This window comes from Papilio machaon, chromosome Z (assembly GCF_912999745.1).
Source record: "Papilio machaon chromosome Z, ilPapMach1.1, whole genome shotgun sequence".
Classification (NCBI taxonomy): Eukaryota; Metazoa; Arthropoda; class Insecta; order Lepidoptera; family Papilionidae; genus Papilio; species Papilio machaon.
This window is the reverse complement of record NC_060016.1, coordinates 2,465,843-2,488,583: the sequence shown is the minus strand read 5'-3', so window position 1 is coordinate 2,488,583 and position 22,741 is coordinate 2,465,843. Positions and strand designations below refer to the sequence as shown.

Below are 22,741 nucleotides of genomic sequence, written 5' to 3'. Positions count from 1 at the left end.
GTTGGCCTGTCCGTTTCTAACGACCCCGACGAGCACTATACTCACTTTCTTAGCATAAATTACGGCAACCTCTGCCTTACCCTCTATCTTACCCCATTTTTATAAGAGTAAGAAGGAAACGAACAATGGGACCCTTAATGTAAAAAAGGTAAACGCTCATGGATATCCGCAAGGAAGAGTGGGTGACAGTAAACAGTCCTGTGGGTCAACAGCATTAATTGGTTTGGGGTTAGGGCGTATCTCTTCGACAAGGATCTTAATGCTTCGATCCTCCAAAAAACTGCCAATCCATATGCAGTTTTTCGGGGAGCCCGTAGGAAGTCACTTCGTAAGAATTGCTTTGTGCAAACTAACTGCAAGTCTTTTCCTTGCTCTCGTTTGCCTCCGACCATCGATGCGTAGGTAAAGTACGCAAGAATCGCCCATATTTGCCGGTTTAAAAAAAATATACACATTTCAAAATTTTACGGTGGTTAGATAATTTAATCTAGTATGGTGTTCAGTAGGATGAACGAGGAAAGAAAATTAATGAAATCTTTAGATACTTAATCGCCTACCGATTGAAAACTGTTAACTATTTCATTAAGATTACCTTTTGTACGACTCAGCAATTCTCGCGTCGTCGCCCTCGTGTATCACCTGTAATGTCAAAGATTAATAAAATATTTGTATGTGGCGAATAACGAATAACTGACCTATTTAGTTTTATAACTATTCAACTTTCTGATAAATTTTGCAGACTGGTTATAATCACGATACTTAATAAATCTTAAACTCTCAAAAACATCTTGGCGCTAAACAACATGTTAGGGATAAGTAAATAAACAATCGCAGTTCACCTTTTCCAACATTTATAAATATAAGAAAAAAAGAAAGCCGACTTCATAAAAAAACAATCTCAAACAAAATGCACTAAAAAGTAACAAAATAATGTCATGAAAATCCTCTAAAGAAAGTTGTCTTTTTTCTTGTAACATATATATCTATTATCTATATATATAAAAGAAAGTCGTGTTAGTTACACTGTTTATAACTCAAGAACGGCTGAATCGATTTGACTGAAAATTGGTGGGCAGATAGCTTAGAACCAGGAAACGGACATAGGATAATTTTTACCCCGTTTTCTATTTTTTTCCGCGCGGACGGAGTCGCGGGTAAAAGCTAGTATATATATAAAAGAAAGTCGTGTTAGTTACACTATTTATAACTCAAGAACGGCTGAATCGATTTGACTGAAAATTGGTGGGCAGGTAGCTTAGAACCAGGAAACGGACATAGGATAATTTTTACCCCGTTTTCTATTTTTTTATTTCGCGCGGACGGAGTCGCGGGTAAAAGCTAGTTTTGTATAATTATTGTTATTCCGCAGTCGGTGTCGGCCCAAGTAAATAGGTGACATTTTATATATGAGATGTATTAGACATACTTACGTTTATGTCCCTACTTAGGCCGAAACCAACTCCAAAATAACAATAATTATACAATGTAGACATGTTACAAGAAAGAAGAGAACTTTCTTTAGACGGTTTTTATGACATTATTTTGTTACTTCTTAGTACATTTTGTTTGAGATTGGTTTTTTATGAAGTCGGCTTTCTTTTTTTCTTAAAAATGTTTTTATTTCTCGTTTTTTAGTTAATTTGAAGTTTGATTACAAATTTCCTTAATACGTATGAGGACGGAAATTAGACAAATAAAGCAAAAGGACTTTCCTTTTTAATTTTTCGGCTGCGCGTAGTTTTTAATCATTTGATAACTTCCAATCTTTTGGTCAGAATTATATAGTTTGAAAGGCTACTCTAATCAGCATTTAATACTCAAGCTTTAAAATATATATTTGGATAAGGATTCATATCGAATATAATATAATAGTGACGTAAGCTTACGATGATGTTTTTCGTGTGCATTTTCATCGACGTTTTATCACAATAACTTGGTTATTGTGAGACATCCATAGATGATAGATATATACCACCAGACTTTTATTTATAATCACTACATACATCATTTTTATGGAGGTCGTGTTGTTTAGCCTATGTAGTGCTGAAAGCAAAAAAGTCCCTAGTTTTCGCAACGCATTTTGAAGCTAAACTCAAAATCTACTAGTCTTCTAGTTGTTTTAAAAAATAATCAAAAAATAGGACCCATATGCAAGCACTACCTTTTGATTGAAATATTTCTCATCAAAATCAGATCACCTGGGGTGGAACTTCGCGGTAACATACATAAAAAAACAACCGAATTGATAACCTCCTTCTTTTTAAAGTCGGCTAAAAAATGGAGTGTCTGTATGAAACATCAAATAAAACTTTCATATTTTGAGCACTTGATCTATTTGCGTTACTCATAATAAAACTGATGTGATTTTTTTTCCACACCGCAGAAGTTGTGGTAACAGCTAGTAAGGTACAAGATTGTTACTTACCGAGCCCACTTCACTTCTCCACTTTTGCACAGTAGGACAGCGGTTTCGTTCCTTTTTCGAGGTACCGACGGAACTAAAAAAAATTTAATAAACAAATTCAAATCAATTTGCATTAGATGAGGTAAAAAAAACAAATTATAATGGCATGATACTGTTACTACTGTTTAACGCCGCAAGATTAGAAGATTAATTTAAAACTCCCACACTTTGGAAGATCGAAATATGCAGTAAATAACGAAATTGTGAAATGTTGATGTGAAATGAATTGTATAAATATGTCATACTTTTTATGAATTATTTAATTTGAAGAATATCTCATGAATTTCCATTCGGCGCAGTCCTGGCACACTTCTGTATTCTAATAATATGTAAGTTAGTATTTCACCAACCAGGTTGGCCTGTCCGTTTCTAACGACCCCGACGAGCACTATACTCACTTTCTTAGCATAAATTACGGCAACCTCTGCCTTACCCTCTATCTTACCCCATTTTTATAAGAGTAAGAAGGAAACGAACAATGGGACCCTTAATGTAAAAAAGGTAAACGCTCATGGATATCCGCAAGGAAGAGTGGGTGACAGTAAACAGTCCTGTGGGTCAACAGCATTAATTGGTTTGGGGTTAGGGCGTATCTCTTCGACAAGGATCTTAATGCTTCAATCCTCCAAAAATGCCATATGCAGTTTTTCGGGGAGCCCGTAGGAAGGCAAGTCACTTCATAAAAAATGCTTTGTGCAAACTAACTGCCAGTCCTTTTGCTTGCCCTCGTTTGCCTTCGACTATCGATGCGTAGGTAAAGTACGCAAGAATCGCCCATATTTGCCGGTTTAAAAAAAATATACACATTTCAAAATTTTACGGTTGTTAGATAATTTAATCTAGTATGGTGTTCAGTAGGATGAACGAGGAAAGAAAATTAATGAATTCACGAAATCTTTAGATACTAAATCGGCTACCGATTGAAAACTGTTTAACTATTTCATTAAGATTACCTTTTGTACGACGCAGCAATTCTCGCGTCGTCGCCCTCGTGTATCACCTGCAATGTCAAAGATTAATAAAATATTAGGTCCTTACATATGAAATTGGCGTTTTTCGTACTGGCCACTTTAATCACGAATTTCTCCTCTTTGGTAAGGAATTCCAAATTCAAATTTGTACAGCTATAGACTCATGTATTTGTGGTTCGATGACCGTCATTCATTTGTTTTTTTTCTTCTGTTTTTTTCTGTTTGCGTCACTCATTTTACAAAATGGAAAACTTAAAATATCGCATTATTTACGAGTACGAGTTCCGCCGTGGCACTAGTGCTGCGGAAACGACTCGAAGGGTGAATGATGTGTATGGCGGTCGTGTTGCAAAAGAAAACACAGTTCGTTTTTGGTTCCAACGTTTTCGTTCTGGAAATTTCTATCTGCAGAACAAACCCCGTGGACGGCCTGAGACTCAAGTTGATAATGAAGAGTTGAAGGCTATTGTGGAAGCGGATCCATCGCAAACCACGTCCGAGTTAGCTGCAGGCTGCGATGTTAGTGATAAAACAGTTTTAATTCACTTGAAGCAAATTGGGAAGATTAAAAAGCTTGAAAGGTGGGTACCTCACGAATTGACTGAAGCAAACCGGCAAACGCGCGTCGACTGTTGCGTTACATTACTAAACCGGCACAATAATGAAGGTATTTTAAACCGAATCATTACCTGTGATGAAAAATGGGTTCTTTACGATAATCGGAAGCGCTCAGCGCAATGGTTGGATCCTGGCCAGCCAGCCAAATCCTGCCCCAAGCGAAAATTAACCCCAAAAAAGTTACTTGTAAGCGTTTGGTGGACTAGTGCCGGTATTGTTCATTACAGTTTTCTCAAATCTGGCCAGACTATTACGGCTGATGTCTATTGTCAGCAATTGCAAACCATGATGGAAAAGCTAGCGGCTAAACAACCTAGGCTGGTCAATCGCTCCACGCCACTGCTGCTTCACGACAACGCTAGACCATACACTGCGCAACAGACGGCTACTAAATTAGAAGAGCTTCAATTGGAAAGTCTAAGACATCCTCCGTACTCCCCGGACCTTGCTCCAACAGATTACCATTTTTTTCGAAATTTGGATAACTTCTTGCAAGGGAAAAAATTCAACTCCGATGGGGCAGTCCAAAACGCCTTCAAAGATTTTATTGATTCCCGTCCGACTGGTTTTTTTAGTAAAGGGATCAATGAACTACCTATGAGATGGCAAAAGTGCATAGAAAATAATGGTTCATACTTTGATTAATTAAATATATTATATTAAAAAATATTCGACTTTTTGTTCCTCCCATACAAAACGCCAATTTCATATGTAAGGACCTAATATTTGTATGTGGCGAATAACGAATAACTGACCCATTTAGTTTTATAACTATTCAACTTTCTGAAAGAATTTTGCAGACTGGTTATAATCACGATACTTAATAAATCTTAAACTCTCAAAAACATCTTGGCGCTAAACAACGTGTTAGGGATAAGTAAATAAACAATCGCAGTTCACCTTTTCCAACATTTATAAATATAAGAAAAAAAGAAAGCCGACTTCATAAAAAAACAATCTCAATCAAAATGCATTTAAAAGTAACATAAGAAAACAATCTCAAACAAAATGCACTAAAAAGTAACTAAATAATGTCACGAAAACCCTCAAAAGGAAGTTGTCTTCTTTCTTGTAACATGTATATTTTGTATAATTATTGTTATTCCGCAGTCGGTGTCGGCCCAAGTAAATAGGTGACATTTTATATTTGAGATGTATTAGATATACTTACGTTTGTGTCCCTACTTAGGCTGAAACCAACTCCAAAATAACAATAATTATACAATTTAGACATGTTACAAGAAAGAAGAGAACTTTCTTTAGACGGTTTTTATGACATTATTTTGTTACTTCTTAGTACATTTTGTTTGAGATTGTTTTTTTATGAAGTCGGCTTTCTTTTTTTCTTAAAAATGTTTTTATTTCTCGTTTTTTAGTTAATTTGAAGTTTGATTACAAATTTCCTTAATACGTATGAGGACGGAAATTAGACAAATAAAGCAAAAGGACTTTCCTTTTTAATTTTTCGGCTGCGCGTAGTTTTTAATCATTTGATAACTTCCAATCTTTTGGTCAGAATTATATAGTTTGAAAGGCTACTCTAATCAGCATTTAATACTCAAGCTTTAAAATATATATTTGGATAAGGATTCATATCGAATATAATATAATAGCGTCGTAAGCCAACGACGCTGTTTTTCGTGTGCGTTTTCATCGACGTTTTATCACAATAACATGGTTATTGTGAGACATCCATAGATGATAGATATATACCACCAGACTTTTATTTATAATCACTACATACATCATTTTTATGTAGGTCATATAGTTTGACCTACATAAGCCCAGAAAGCAAAGTTGCGCTTTTCATTGTAACGCGATGTTTGCGCGTAATTTTATACTTTCGATATCTCCTACATTATTATTAGACGGAATGATATAGTTTCAAGGGCAAATATAATGTACATGAAATTCTCTTGATAATGAACATATTTATTTACATAAGGGTTAATACTGAACTCGAATAATAGTAATAATAGCGTCGGAAATAGGGCATGTTAATTGATGTTTCTAAAGAATACAATGGTTATAGTGAGAAAACTATAAAAGATAGATATATGCTATCACGGACTTTTATTTAGCATGTTTATAATCACTACATACATCATTTTTATGTAGGTCCTATTGTTTAGTCTATGTAGTGCTGAAAGCAAAAAAGTCCCTAATTTTCGCAACGCATTTTGAAGCTTAACTCAAAATCTACTAGTCTTCTAGTTATTTTTAAAAATAAATAAAAAAATGGGACCCATCTGCATTTACCTTTTGATTGAAACATTTCTCATCAAAATCAGATCACCTGGGGTGGAACTTCGCGGTAACATACATAAAAATAAAATTTTCATATTTTGTGCACTTGATCTATTTGCGTAACTCATAATAAAAACTGATGTGATTTTTTCCACACCGCAGAAGTTGTGGTAACAGCTAACAAGGTACAAGATTATTACTTACCGAACCCACTTCACTTCCCCGCTTTTGCACAGCGGGAAAGTGCTTTCGTTCTTTTATCGAGGTTTTGATGGAACTGAAAAGAAAATGAAATAAACAAATTTAAATCAGTCTGCATTAGATGAGGTAAAAAAAAAACAAATTATAATAGCACGATACTGTTACAACTGTTTAACGCCGCAAGATTCGAAGATTAATTTCAAACTCCCACACTTTGAAACATCGAAATATGCAGTAAATAACGAAATTGTGAAATGTTGATGTGAATTGAATTGTATAAAGATGTCATACTTTTTATGAATTATTTAATTTGAAGAATATCTCATGAATTTCCATTCGGCGCAGTCCTGGCACACTTCTCTATTCTAATAATATGTAAGTTAGTATTTCACCAACCAGGTTGGCCTGTCCGTTTCTAACGACCCCGACGAGCACTATACTCACTTTCTTAGCATAAATTACGGCAACCTCTGCCTTACCCTCTATCTTACCCCATTTTTATAAGAGTAAGAAGGAAACGAACAATGGGACCCTTAATGTAAAAAAGGTAAACGCTCATGGATATCCGCAAGGAAGAGTGGGTGACAGTAAACAGTCCTGTGGGTCAACAGCATTAATTGGTTTGGGGTTAGGGCGTATCTCTTCGACAAGGATCTTAATGCTTCGATCCTCCAAAAAACTGCCAATCTATGCAGTTTCTCGGGCAGCCCCTAGGAAGTCACTTCGTAAGAATTGCTTTGTGCAAACTAACTGCCAGACCTTTTCCTTGCTCTCGTTTGCCTCCGACCATCGATGCGTAGGTAAAGTACGCAAGAATCGCCCATATTTGCCGGTTTAAAAAAAATATACACATTTCAAAATTTTACGGTTGTTAGATAATTTATTCTAGTATGGTGTTCAGTAGGATGAACGAGGAAAGAAAATGAATGAATTCATGAAATCTTTAGATACTAAATCGCCTACCGATTGAAAACTGTTTAACTATTTCATTAAAATTACCTTTTGTACGACGCAGCAATTCTCGCGTCGTCGCCCTCGTGTATCACCTGCAATGTCAAAGATTAATAAAATATTTGTATGTGGCGAATAACGAATAACTGACCTATTTAGTTTTATAACTATTCAACTTTTTGAAAGAATTTTGCAGACTGGTTATAATCACGATACTTAATAAATCTTGAACTCTCAAAAACATCTTGGCGCTAAACAACGTGTTAGGGATAAGTAAATAAACAATCGCAGTTCACCTTTTCCAACATTTATAAATATAAGAAAAAAAGAAAGCCGACTTCATAAAAAAACAATCTCAATCAAAATGCATTTAAAAGTAACATAAGAAAACATTCTCAAACAAAATGCACTAAAAAGTAACTAAATAATGTCACGAAAACCCTCAAAAGGAAGTTGTCTTCTTTCTTGTAACATGTATATTTTGTATAATTATTGTTATTTCGCAGTCGGTGTCGGCCAAAGTAAATAGGTGACATTTTATATTTGAGATGTATTAGACATACTTACGTTTGTGTCCCTACTTAGGCCGAAACCAACTCCAAAATAACAATAATTATACAATTTAGACATGTTACAAAAAAGAAGAGAACTTTCTTTAGAGGGTTTTTATGACATTATTTTGTTACTTCTTAGTACATTTTGTTTGAGATTGTTTTATTATGAAGTCGGCTTTCTTTTTTCTTAAAAATGTTTTTAGTTCGCGTTTTTTAGTTAATTTCAAGTTTGATTACAAATTTCCTTAATACGTATGAAGACGGAAATTAGACAAAGCAAAAGGACTTTCCTTTTTAATATGTGTGTAATTCAATTCAAAAACTAATTTACAATGCAGCAGATAACCTCTCAACCTTTAAACAAAGAAATAATATAAAATTGGTATACTAATAGAAAATTAACGAACTAATACATCGTAGCGTGCCTGTAATTCTGTGGAGCCGCGCGCCGCAGTAGCATTTTTCGGCTGCGCGTAGTTTCTAATCATTTGATAACTTCCAATAGTTTGGTCAGAATTATATAGTTTGAAAGGCTGCATATATAATCTGCATTGAATACTCTAGCCTTAAAACATATTTATTTGGATTAGGATTCATATCGAATATAATATAATTGCGACGTAAGCCTACGATGCTGTTTTTCGTGTGCATTTTCATCGACGTTTTATCACAATAACGTGATTATTGTGAGACATCCATAGATAATAGATATATACCACCAGACTTTTATTTATAATCACTACATACATCATTTTTATGTAGGTCGTATAGTTTGACCTACGTAAGCCCAGAAAGCAAAGTTGCGCTTTTCATTGTAACGCGATGTTTGCGCGTAATTTTATACTTTCGATATCTCCTACATTATTATTAGACGGAATGATATAGTTTCAAGGGCAAATATAATGTACATGAAATTCTCTTGATAATGAACATATTTATTTACATAAGGGTTAATACTGAACTCGAATAATAGTAATAATAGCGTCGGAAATAGGGCATGTTAATTGATGTTTCTAAAGAATACAATGGTTATAGTGAGAAAACTATAAAAGATAGATATATGCTATCACGGACTTTTATTTAGCATGTTTATAATCACTACATACATCATTTTTATGTAGGTCCTATTGTTTAGTCTATGTAGTGCTGAAAGCAAAAAAGTCCCTAATTTTCGCAACGCATTTTGAAGCTTAACTCAAAATCTACTAGTCTTCTAGTTATTTTTAAAAATAAATAAAAAAATGGGACCCATCTGCATCTACCTTTTGATTGAAATATTTCTCATCAAAATCAGATCACCTGGGGTGGAACTTCGCGTTAACATACATAAAAATAAAACTTTCATATTTTGTGCACTTGATCTATTTGCGTAACTCATAATAAAAACTGAGGTGATTTTTTTCCACACCGCAGAAGTTGTGGTAACAGCTAATAAGGTACAAGATTATTACTTACCGAACCCACTTCACTTCTCCACTGTTGCATAGCGGGAAACTGTTTTCGTCCTTTTATCGAGGTTTTGATGGAACTGAAAAGAAAATGAAATAAACAAATTTAAATCAGTCTGCATTAGATGAGGTAAAAAAAAAAACAAATTATAATGGCACGATACTGTTACTACTGTTTAAAGCCGCAAGATTTGAAGATTAATTTCAAACTCCCACACTTTGAAAAATCGAAATATGCAGTAAATAACGAAATTGTGAAATGTTGATGTGAATTGAATTGTATAAAGATGTCATACTTTTTATGAATTATTTAATTTGAAGAATTTCTCATGAATTTCCATTTGGCGCAGTAATGGCACACTTCTCTATTCTAATAATATGTAAGTTAGTATTTCACCAACCAGATTGGCCCGTCCGTTTCTAAAGACGCCTACGAGCACTTTCTTAGCGTAAATTACGGTAACCTCTGCCTTACCCTCTATCTTACCCCATTATCATTATTACCAAATCATACACATTACAAAATTTTACGATTGTTAGATAATTTAATCTAGTATGGTGTTCAGTAGGATGAACGAGGAAAGAAAATTAATGAATTCATGAAATCTTTAGATACTAAATCGGCTACCGATTGAAAACTGTTTAACTATTTCATTAAAATTACCTTTTGTGCGACGCAGTACTACTACTCGCGTGTTCGCCCCCGTGTATCACCTGCAATGTGACAGATACAGATTATGAAATTTATTGCCTTATTGCATTACGAAATATTTTCGCTAGCTGAAATCTTCTCAATTTTGAGCAAACTTGCATGGTCTAAAACAACTTGTTATACACATTCAATATAACAGTTTTTTTTCTTGCGAGCAATAACTTGTCGTTATCTTGCTTGTTGCTACCATGAAGAAAAATTAATTAATACTTGCCGAAGCGGCTTCAGAAGTATAAATTGCATCGGTCTTAAGGGCGGTTGGTCTGAAAAGAGTAAGAAATAAAGATATTCATATACATCTGTATTACACCAGGAAAACACAACTTATTAATGGTAGATATCGACGCTGGAAAGCGTAAACGCTGTAACCCCGAAAGTATGAACTTTACAGGAGAGCTAAAAAATCATAACTCCTGAGCATGCGGCAACAACGCCTACAAGCATGCGGTATTTAGCAATGTTGTGTAGTTTGTGCTAACCTATAATAAAATCATTATCGTTTGATAATGGTTGAAATTATTAACTTGTGAAAAACATATTCGCGATTTCAAGGGTTACAGCGTTTATGCTTTCCAGCGTCGATATGTTGTGATAGGATTCCCGAGGAGAATTTCACTTGACGCGGGCAACGAAAATAGGCCAAATTTAGATCTTGTTCATAATTGGATAAGAGGTACTTCCATACAACATGAATAGATGTACATTTTTTCGATAGTTTTTAGTTTATTAGTCGTTAATATATTTGTAATTTACGTTATCATCAACCATCATAGTAAATGCCAGTGTAAATCCGTGTCAAATATAATCTAGTTTTGATATCTATATATATAAAAGAAAGTCGTGTTAGTTACACTATTTATAACTCAAGAACGGCTCAATCGATTTGACTGAAAATTGGTGGGCAGGTAGCTTGGAACCAGGAAACGGACATAGGATAATTTTTATCCCGTTTTCTATTTTTATTCCGCGCGGACGGAGTCGCGGGTAAAAGCTAGTCTATATGTATAAAAGAAAGTCGTGTTAGTTACATTATTTATAACTCAAGAACGGCTCAATCGATTTGACTGAAAATTGGTGGGCAGGTAGCTTGGAACCAGGAAACGGACATAGGATAATTTTTATCCCGTTTTCTATTTTTATTCCGCGCGGACGGAGTCGCGGGTAAAAGCTAGTCTATATATATATATAAAAGAAAGTCGTGTTAGTTACACTATTTATAACTCAAGATCGGTCCAACTGATTTAGCTGAAAATTGATGGGGAGGTAGCTTAGAACTAGGAGACGGACATAGGAACTTTTTTATCTTGTGTGCATTGTGTTTATTCCGCACGGACGAAGTCGCGGGTAAAAGCTAGTCTATATATATAAAAGAAAGTCGTGTTAGTTACACTATTTATAACTCAAGAACGGCTGAATCGATTTGAATGAAAATTGGTGGGCAGGTAGCTTAGAACCAGGAAACGGACATAGGATAATTTTTATCCCGTTTTCTATTTTTATTCCGCGCGGACGGAGTCGCGGGTAAAAGCTAGTCTATATATATATATAAAAGAAAGTCGTGTTAGTTACACTATTTATAACTCAAGATCGGTCCAACTGATTTAGCTGAAAATTGATGGGGAGGTAGCTTAGAACTAGGAGACGGACATAGGAACTTTTTTATCTTGTGTGCATTGTGTTTATTCCGCACGGACGAAGTCGCGGGTAAAAGCTAGTCTATATATATAAAAGAAAGTCGTGTTAGTTACACTATTTATAACTCAAGAACGGCTGAATCGATTTGAATGAAAATTGGTGGGCAGGTAGCTTAGAACCAGGAAACGGACATAGGATAATTTTTACCCCGTTTTCTATTTTTTATTCGCGGGTAAAAGCTAGTTAATCATAAAAAAATATTTCTATTTATTTTTAATACAAAGCGAAAATGTTCAAATATCGCCAAAATTTAGGTTAGCGACCATTTGCGGCAGTTCATGGCCACCAATATTTCGTTTGGGAACACTATTTTAATATACAAAATAAAAAACAAAACATTTTTAAGAAAGCACTTTTATGCCGACATAGTGCTTGTTAGAAAAAACAGCGAGAAGAAAAGAAAGCGAGGTGCAGAGCAAGTTAGAAGAATTGGGAGAGCAGGTCTTAAGATCAGCAGAACGAAAATAGAACTTCTTTGCGGTCCAACTAGCTTTTATCGAATCGCCTAAAATGGCGGCCTGATGGCTATAATTATAAAGGTAGTGGAAGACCGAAGAAAGTATTGATGGATTGTGTGAAAGAGGATATACGGATATATGGCGGCTAATAGAGATGTTTGGAATAGCATTACATACTGCTGTGCCTATACTTCGTAGAGAAAATGGGACGATGATGATGAATAAGAGAAATACAAAATAATGGTGGACAAAAAATATCTTGGGGTAATATTGTTTGTATGTTTTTATATATGAGAATTATCATATTTATCATTTTCTTTCTTCCGCATGTCATCTAAACAAATAAGTCAGGTTACGAGAAAACGCGAGAAATATTTAATTAACGGAATAATAATTCATACTTTTCTACGGCAGCTGCAAACTAACTTCTTTCTTTCAATATATTTTTGTTGGTTAACGGACGCCTCTATTTGTAGGTAAATTTGGAACAACTAATAATATAACATCCTAAGAAGCTCTCGCTAAACAGTTGGATTAGGAGCCTGATACAAAAGGCAGTTATTTTAGAAACCGCTCGCATAGTGAGGAGGTTCCTGTCTCTGTAGCCCTCAACACTGGTTGCTGAGTCATGGGATTCCGCAGCCGGTGGTATACTATTTTTCATGTAATATATTTTGTTATTTTTTTTAATAAAATGTATTATATAGTTAATAAGTTAATAAATGAATATAGGAATCATAATACAAATATAAAAAAAACATCAAAAATGTATTTGTAAAAACCGAACAATTAATTTTAAAATCATTGCAGGTCATAGTGGTTCAATGATTATTTCATGCCAAATTATGGACTATATTTAATACAAGGTAGATGGAAAAAGATTTCAAATGCATGCACAAAGATACGTAGGTAAATCCTTCTGCGACACGTTTGGTGAAACTGTTAAAGTTAGGGATGTTACAATTGAATGGAAAAATCGATTATTTAATTAAAATCGATTTTTAAATTCCTAACCAAAAATCGATTAGTCGATTAATCGATTTTTATAGAAAAAGTAATCGATTTTAATCGATTATTCAAAAAATCTTTGCAATTTCTAGAAAAACAAGAAAGTAAAACAAATTTTTCTAAAGATTTATTATCAAAAAAATATTTATTACAGTAAAAATAGGATTATTTAAAAGCAAAGCATAAAAAACAAAACGAAAACCCTATGGTCCTAAAAACTATAAAACAATTCTTTCATTAATTTTTAATTTTTAAAAACGATATATCAGGCGCTATGCCAATCATTATTAACATACTCACAGGTGGGCACAGTTAATCGAAAAGTTAACTTCGTTAATCGTTAATTCGTTAATTAAAAAATTAACTTCGTTAATCGTTAAAGCTTCAAATTCTCGAAAATTTAACGCAAGTTAAAGTTAATCGTTAACAGTTAACCATACCAAAATTATACATACTAATTTCACACTTTTGTGGCGACACTTGTTTAAAATAGTAATTTGACTTTATATTCTATAACACATTAGTATTAGAGACAAGTATGTGAATGCAGTATAGTATATTTCATTACGAGTGCGGAAAGTGTCATTGCAAAGAGTTCCAACAAGTTCTAATGACAGTTCCGCACGTGCACTGAACAACTATTTTTAATACAGTTGCGAAAAAATTAAGCAATTTAATAGAATAATAAATACACAATAAACTCAACTAACTAAAATGTTTGAAAAATGGCGCCAACCGTAAAAGAAAACAAACAGAGATTTTTTTTGTTTTCTTCACCCATTGTGAGTAGGCAAAGGGAACTATGCCCAAACGGCCAAGTCTTCAGTAGATTATTTTTATTGGTATGAAATGAAAATGAATTTTTTTGAATAAAATCATTAAATCTGATATTGTATCAAATTAGGAGCTTCTTTTTAGCAATATTTGCATGAATCATAAAAACTTCAATGATTTTTTTTGTAAACACTTTGTGGTTGGTTTTTCTTTTTAATAGACATTATTTTTACAGTTGGGAAAGAGAACGCACGCGTTTGGAAAAGCTAAAGAAAAAGCACGAGTAAAAAAATGTTTTAATACAGTTGCTCAAAAAGGGATTGGAGAGTATTGCAGGGACGAAGAGCGTTCGGAATGTGGGCTATTACATACTCTTTCTTTTATATACTCGTAATGAAATATAATATTTCGAACCTTCTTTTGATTTTGTCCTGTTGGTCACGTCTTTCCCGGACGCTCTGATGCATCGTACTTGTACGCGAACTTCACATATATCAATTATCTACTCATTTGTTCACCATTCGAGTCGCCGACAGTCGCTCAACATAGTTGAACTTACGAGTGAGGCGTGGCACGTAATTTAAACAAAATGACAGCATGTCTCCAAGTTTCTAATTTAACGACTAACGGACTTTTTTAACGGAAGTTAACAAAAGCGTTAACAATTTTTGAAGTTAACTTAAAAGTTAATCCGTTAAGCAAAATGTTAACTTCGTTAATTAACGATTAACGGATTAACGAGTTAATGCCCAGCTCTGAACATAATGTATAACGACCTGGGGTGGGACCGAAAAAACTATACTTTTAAAATTGGAAAGAGCACAGCGTGCAATACTAAAAACTGCCTTTTCCCTTCCTTATAGGTATCCCACTAATGATTTGTATAAAATGTGTGGACTCTAATCCGTACGGCAACTATATATCCTCACCACGATTACCCGTTAACACTCTGAATTATTTTACGATCCAAGCGTGTTATCGGAAAAAAGGCGTAAATTTACCGTATGTTATATAAAAAACCCACACCGGATTCTCCATGAGATCTTATTCGATCCTTGCTAATATTCTGTACAACAAACTAAGTAAACAAACCTTTAGATTTATTTCCACTGACAAAAATAGTGTGTAATGCAAAGATCTCTAAATGGTTAGAAGAGTTAGATTATGAACAAACAGAGAAAGTTCTGTACAATAATTGAGTGTGTGAATTTTTTTTTCTTTGAAAAATGGAAAGATCATCTATAAGTTTTATTGCAAAACAATTTTTATTTTTTTATTTTTCGCAATAATTAAAAAGTTATATCAAAATCAAAATTAATTTTTGAATCCAGTACCGAAGACGCGCCGAGAACTCCCGAACAAATCTGAGCGCGTGTGACGTCATACTGTTTTTTTGTCAACTTGACAGCTGACGTATAATAGCGGTAAACGATGCATTTGGATATGTTCCGATATGCACTGCGAGCACTGCACAGTGCTATCACTGTAGAAAAATTCGTTCTGTTATGGACTGCCAGTATACTGCCGCAGTACCCTAGGGAAATATATGACGTCATAAATCGCCGCCATATGCTACTGTGAGCACTGGCGTTTTCGAGGTAAGGTACTCGCAGTACCTAGATCACGTGATCAGTCAAAACCACTCCAGTGCCTAACGTCTTATAAACAAAGCTACAGTTTAATCAGAAAATTTTAAAGTTCTGTAATTAGTTTGGATTAATAAATAAAACAATGGAAGAATTGCAAAAATTAACCTTATTAGACTGTGTTGATAATGAAAAACATATTCTTTTTTATGAAAAAGTACTTATTTTTATTATATTATAAATTCAATTTACAATTCATATTAATTAAAATATTTTTAATTTGACACTACTCCAAAACAGTTTTTTTAATGTACTAGAAAACTTGAACACACTCATTTGAATGCTGTGTCAAAAAATGCTGCTGAAAGTAAACGGGATTGCGTTCCGTTTTAAATCGTAACCAGTATAACTGGCTATAAAGGGACGGACGGCTTCACAGTATACTGAATTGACGTCACACTGTACAGTGGTCGCAGTGCATATCGGAACATACCCATTATGAATTTGCGAAACATTATGACGTCACAAGTATTGTGGCTATCGTTCACATTCACGTGACTATATTTTAATTTTAAATCGCTTGTAATTAATTGAAAAAAAAAAATATTTTTCGTTTTTTACGTTACACATCGATAAAATTAATAATTAAGTTTTTAAAATATATATAAAAAATAAACATTATTTTTTTTTCACACTCCCAATTAAACAAAGTAACATACATACATAATTCAAACACAAACGCTCATTCACTGTAATACGAACATAATATACACCTGACACATACACACATCACACTTTAACTCTTAATAGCAAACCTCTGTAGAAAAATATAAACATTAAAATTAATTAAAATCATAACCACTTTGTAAAATTTGATTGTATTATTAAATAATTTCAATTGTACATTTTGTTGTCTGTGGGGCAGGCGCCTGGTGATCCATCATACAGGGTATCACCTAGGGATGTTAAAATTGAATGGAAAAATCGATTATTTGAAAATCGATTTTTAAATTCCTAACCAAAAATCGATTAGTCGATTAATCGATTTTTATAGAAAAAATAATCGATTCCTAAAAATCGAAAAATAAAAAAAAATTGATCTCTGCTATCTATGTTCCTTACAAGAAGTGTTGTCCGGTGCCTCTCTGTAAATTACTTAAATATTGTTCATACAATAAAGTGTAATTATCCACCACTGCCATTTTATTGCAACAGGTTAGGCCCAGAGAGTCCCAATAACAAAAATAAAAGTTTTATTCATAATTGAAAGTGACAGCCTGCAACTTAACCTCAACCTCAAAGAATATAATACTCTCTATAGAGAGAAGAATGACATGTTACATACTATAGTATTATAACTTTGGTCTATACGCTTATACTACTAGCGCCATAATGGTCGCCCATATGAAAAAATAAAACGCGGGAATTTTGAATATACGTTTAGTATTTTAATTTATTTATAGTTAAAAATTTATATTGGAAATTATGATTATTTTGATAATTTGGCAAATGTAAGATTTTTTTAAAGAAAGAATAATTTTAAAATGAAATAATTATTATTTCCAATATATTGTGTTAGTAAAAGTTATTAACTTAAATTAGTTAAAGGAATAATGAAATGAAACAGAGTAATTTAACATCATTTATTTAATTAAATTTAGTTCCCGATTTTTTTTAATTAAGAATCGCTTTAAAGATATAAAAATTATTGATTTTATTATGAAATCACAATTTTCATTATAATGCAGCTCATTATTGTGAGGCAAATTTGATGGTGAAGTAACCTGGAAAACATATTTATTATAACTCCATTTACAAAAGTATTTAATTAACCCAGTAAAGGTATATTTCAATTTGTATACATTATATTAGTTTATTTAAAAACATTATTTTATGCCACACTAGTAATTCAGTAAACTTAAAGTTTAGGAATACAGGGATTCCTAGATTTTAGTTAAGACATACAAATCTTTAAAAAAATTATATTGAAGTTATAAGCATTTGTCAGTCGCTCAACTTTAAAAAATGAACAAAATTAAATTATTACAATTATTATATTAAATATTAAAACATTATGGCAATCTGACTTTTAAGATGTTTAGTCAGTTATTGAAAAACTGTTCTTGCAAGTAATTAAATATAGTAAAATAATAACAACAATAATACTATTAAAAGAAGTGAAATACATACAAAGGCATTTTGGTCCATTTCCACTTGTTGTTTCTTCTGTATATGCTCATGTGAAGGTCCTGGTGTAGGTGAAACCTGAAATTTTGTTAATGTGTTAAAATATATAGTATAGTAAACTTTTATAAGATGGCTTGATTTATATGACATAATGTATTTTTTTATGATTCTGACCTCTTCTCCTAATCACAGTACATTGAATAAGTGGAAGATCTGGCTATTTTTTTTATTATCAATTATTTATTCTATGAAACAAATAAAACCTAATTACATATTATATCTTATGTCACTCCCACAACTGAAGAAATGTGCCGAAAAGTTAGACATAAACTTGAGAAACACAACCCTTCTTTGGCAGTCAGCTAGAAATATTTTTAAACATACTCAATCCTTCAAAACATTTAAGGTGAGCATTTAAATACAATAATTAAAAATACATAAATATTATTCACAATCATAACATACCTGACTAGAAGAACCTGGTATGTTTCTCAGTTTTTCCAATATGGGCTCAGAACCAATAGGTATGGAAAACTTGTTTAAACGTGTTTTAGATATGTTAATAAAAGATTCTTCTGTAAAATGTTTACTTATGTACGTTTGTGTATGTAATTTTTTAAAAAAATCTACATCAGTACAGTTTTCTTCAGGGAAACAGAATTCGGCCCAAATGCGGGATCTGTAATAATAACAGATTATCAGAGACCGAATAAAAGAAATCTTGTTATATCAGATTATTACTTCGAAGCAAAATGTGGATGGATTTTTTAAAAATATTTACCTTAAAACTGTTTCAGGGTTTCCATTCCCAATCTTAGGAAATCGGTGAAAAGTTAAAGTATGATCTTTTGCTAAGGTCACTCCACACTTGACACATTTTCTGTACTGATCAGACATGTTAAAACTTAAAATAATAATGAGGTCAATATTTCACTTATCAGAGTCAATATCTCAAAACTTAAACACTCGCGTTATTAGTTCAAAAATACAATGCAATATCAAAGATTTCGGAACCATACGAGAACACGTTTTGAAACAAATTTGAAAACTTATTTTTTTAACGGTTATGATTTAAAATTGCCATTACTACATTTTTTTGCGATGCAGATATAAGATAACAAGTGATCGTATATCTTGATTTATAAATACAAATGTAAGAAATAAGACAATTAATAATAGGATTTTTTTTAAATCATGTTTTCTTATTTTTAATTATAAATACTTTATTATAATAATAAAAGGATGAAATATTTTTTTTATATGGCAAGTATAGCTTGGACTATCGCGAGCGAAAACGGCATAGATATATGCTCTATCTCGTTCATATTATGGAACCCAGTTAACACAACAACAAAATTGTCTCTGTGTGAAGTTTCTTGTTTTTCGTTCGAAGTTGGCGGACCCTGCTCAACCTCATCGTGGTCAAGCATCGTCGATAAAAATCAAAATGTCTACGAGCAATCCCTTAACATTAATAGAAAAATTAAGTGGAAGAGAAAATATTCCACGTGGAAATTCGCGCTAAAGACGTATCTTCAACATGAAGATCTGTGGGACTGCATCACGGGCAGCGGCGTAGTAGATGAAAAACGCGATACAAAGGCGAAGTCAAAAATAATATTACTCGTTGACACAACGAACTATATTCATATTCAGGACTGTAAAACTGCAAAAGAGGTATGTCCCTGGAAATGAGACTGTTGATCCTGCGCTAAATTAGCTGTTATCTCTGGCTCTCTTGACCATTTCCAAAACTCGGCTCAAGATTTATGCGGTCTTGCAAAAACTTATCTTAACCGATCTTGGAATACACTCTGGAATGAATCAAAGTCCATCAAAGGCAAATATTATGCCTCAATCCAGCCAGACATACCAACTCGACCCTGGTTCTTCAAATATAGGCATTCTGATCGCTGGATCATCTCTACTACTTCCCGGCTGTGGCTTGGTCACTCATGTACACCTGTTTTTCTGGCCAAACTCCGGATAAGGAATAGCTCTATATGTGAATGTGGCTTGGATGAAGGCACTGTATCACACATCCTTTTCAACTGTCCCAAACTTCTTCATCCTCTTTATGATGTCCTCCCCCCCTAACATCCCTCGTCCCGTAAACATTGAGTATTTGTTAACTTTTGTGTTTAGTTCATATTGTAGATTTTTATGTAAATATGTAGAATGTAATAAAATTAAACTGTAGTATATTATGATTAAATACTTCTTATATGTAATGATTAATTAATGTCTGTTCCTTTTGTTCTGTTGTAGGTGTGAGTGTGGCTAATATTAAAAATAAACTACTCTTTACTACATAGCTGGTCAAATTTTGCAACATCTATCACCGATCAATCTCCTTCGAGCCTCCCTCTTCAATGCGACACTGGCGAAACAATCAGTGCCCAGCTGGCACACCTAAAAGCCACTGCTTGGAAATTGAATTGAAAAGAGGTATGGGATAACCTTGCCAAAGCCTTTGATGACTCGGGGCTAACACGCCGAGTATGATTACTGAGGGAGTTATGTACAACAACACTTCAGGCATGTCAAAATTTTGAGGAATACGTGAGTATAATTATGACCACCGCTCATAAATGGAGAAACATAGGCTTCAAAGTAGACGACAAGTGGCTCGGTAAACTGCTACTCTCCGGTCTTCCTGATTTTTATCAACCTATGATTATTGCACTGGAAAGCTCAGGATTGAAAACTAAGCGCTGACTCAGTTAAGTCAAAATTACTGCAAGATATCAAAATGAATGAACGGCAAAGTTCATCGGCATTTGCAACTAATAAGTCATTTAAGAAGACTGCATTTTATAAAAATAGGCAAGCAAAATTTTAAAAAAGGTCCTCGATGCTACTCATGTAATAAGTATGGTCATATTAGCACAGATTGCAAGACAAAGAAGATAACCAAAAGCTCAAGTTATGCTGCGGCTTTTACAGCAACAAACAATAACAGTGATGCTTGGTACATCGACTCGGGAGCTTCCGTCCATATGACAAGGTATGACAATTTACTATCACATACTTGCGAATCACTAATAAAGTCAATAAAAGTAGCTAATGATAAATCTTTGAATGTGAAATGTTCTGGACAAGTGACACTGAATGTCTCTGATCAAAGAGGTCAACACAGAAAAGTCTTATTTCAAAATGTACTCTGTGTTCCAGAACTGGCAACCAATTTAATATCTGTCAGCCAAATAATCAGAAATGGAGGTCAAGTCAAATTTAATAGCAAAGGATGTGTTATTGTCAACAAAAATAACAATGTTGTCGCTACAGCTATTTTAGTAAACAACATGTATCAACTGAATATGTACAGTGAACATGCCTACATATCTGATGTTGATGAAAATGATCCATATCTATGGCACCAGTGCATGGGTCATCTGAATTTTAATGACTTAATCAAAATTATAGAAAATACAGAAGGAATGAAAGTTCTAAAGAAAAAGGAAACTAATTTAATATGCATAACATGCCTAGAAGCCAAGCAGACACGATTGCCCTACAAACATAAGGGTACGGGAACCACAAAACTACTTGAACTAGTGCATTCAGATGTGTGCGGACCTATGGAGACAGAATCTCTGGGTGGAGCTAAGTATTTTATGACTTTCACCGATGATTACTCCAAAAAGATATTTGTTTATTTCTTACAGAAGAAACCTGAAGTCATAGATAAATTAAAAGAATTTAAGAAGTATGTAGAAAATCGACTGGAATGTAAAATCAAGTGTCTCCGCACTGACAATGGCCTTGAATTTATTAACAAGAATATCTCTGATCTTTTGAAAGGTAATGGAATCACACATCAAACCACAGTGCCTTACACGCCCCAACAAAATGGAGTCGCTGAACGACTAAATAGAACATTAGTAGAAAAAGCCAAATGCATGTTACTTAATGCCAAATTGCCTAAACAATTCTGGGCAGAAGCCGTGCAAACTGCCGCTTATCTATTAAATAGGACTCCGACAAGAATCATTAAAGTACAAGACTCCTGAAGAGCTGTGGTCTGGAACTAAACCAAGCGTCAATCATTTACATATATTTGGGTGCGAGGCTATGGTGCACTTACCCAAAGAGAAAACAAAGAAATGGGATCCAAAAGCCAAGAAGGCTATATTCACTGGTTACTGTACTGATACAAAAGGCTATAGATTCATAATTCCTTGTTCAGGATTAGTCATAAAAAGCAGAGATGAAGTTTTTCTTGAATCTACAGTAGTAAGAAATTATGTTCCGGTAGATTTGACTCACTCAGAAGATAAGTCTGTAAGTGAAGAGCTCCGTCACAGTTCAGAGTCAACCTCCACAAACACAATTGCTTCACCTGAAGAATCTGAATCTGATGAATCAATGAACAGTAGTATTTATGTGCCAGACAGAAAAATTGAATATCCAATGTCTTCAAATGTGACATTAAGACCAAGAAATAAACAGTCACAACCTAAAACAAAAAGTTTTGAAAGCTATTTATGCTACAATGTTGGAATTCTAGATGTACCTTTAACATACAGTGATGCCATTACATCAGCTGATTCTGACAAGTGGAATATGTCAATAAGTGAAGAGTTACAAGCTCATAGTGTAAACAAGACATGGACATTGGTAGAAAAGCCCAAAAATGCCAAGGTAATTGGATGTAAATGGGTGTTTAAAGTCAAAGATGAACCAACGCTCTATGCGCAAACTAAAGGTATGGACTATGATGAAATCTTCTCACCGACAGTCAGGTATTATTCTATATGTTTACACCTAAGTCTGTTTTTACACGGTAGATTGGTTCCAGAAGAAGCCGTGTAAAAAAAAACCGTGTAAAAAAAGACATTGATCTTATACAAAAATGGGTGATTTG

At 33.6% G+C, this 22,741-nt stretch overlaps 1 long non-coding RNA gene across 1 annotated transcript; it reads right to left on the bottom strand.

Moving 5' to 3' along the window:
* Positions 1-18,493: 18,493 nt before the first annotated feature.
* LOC123723442 lies at positions 18,494-18,950 on the bottom strand. Its single transcript, XR_006756758.1, has 2 exons — positions 18,656-18,950; positions 18,494-18,553 (listed from the first exon to the last, which is right to left on the bottom strand). It is a non-coding gene; the product is annotated as an uncharacterized LOC123723442 (long non-coding RNA).
* Between the last annotated feature and the right edge of the window lie 3,791 nt (positions 18,951-22,741).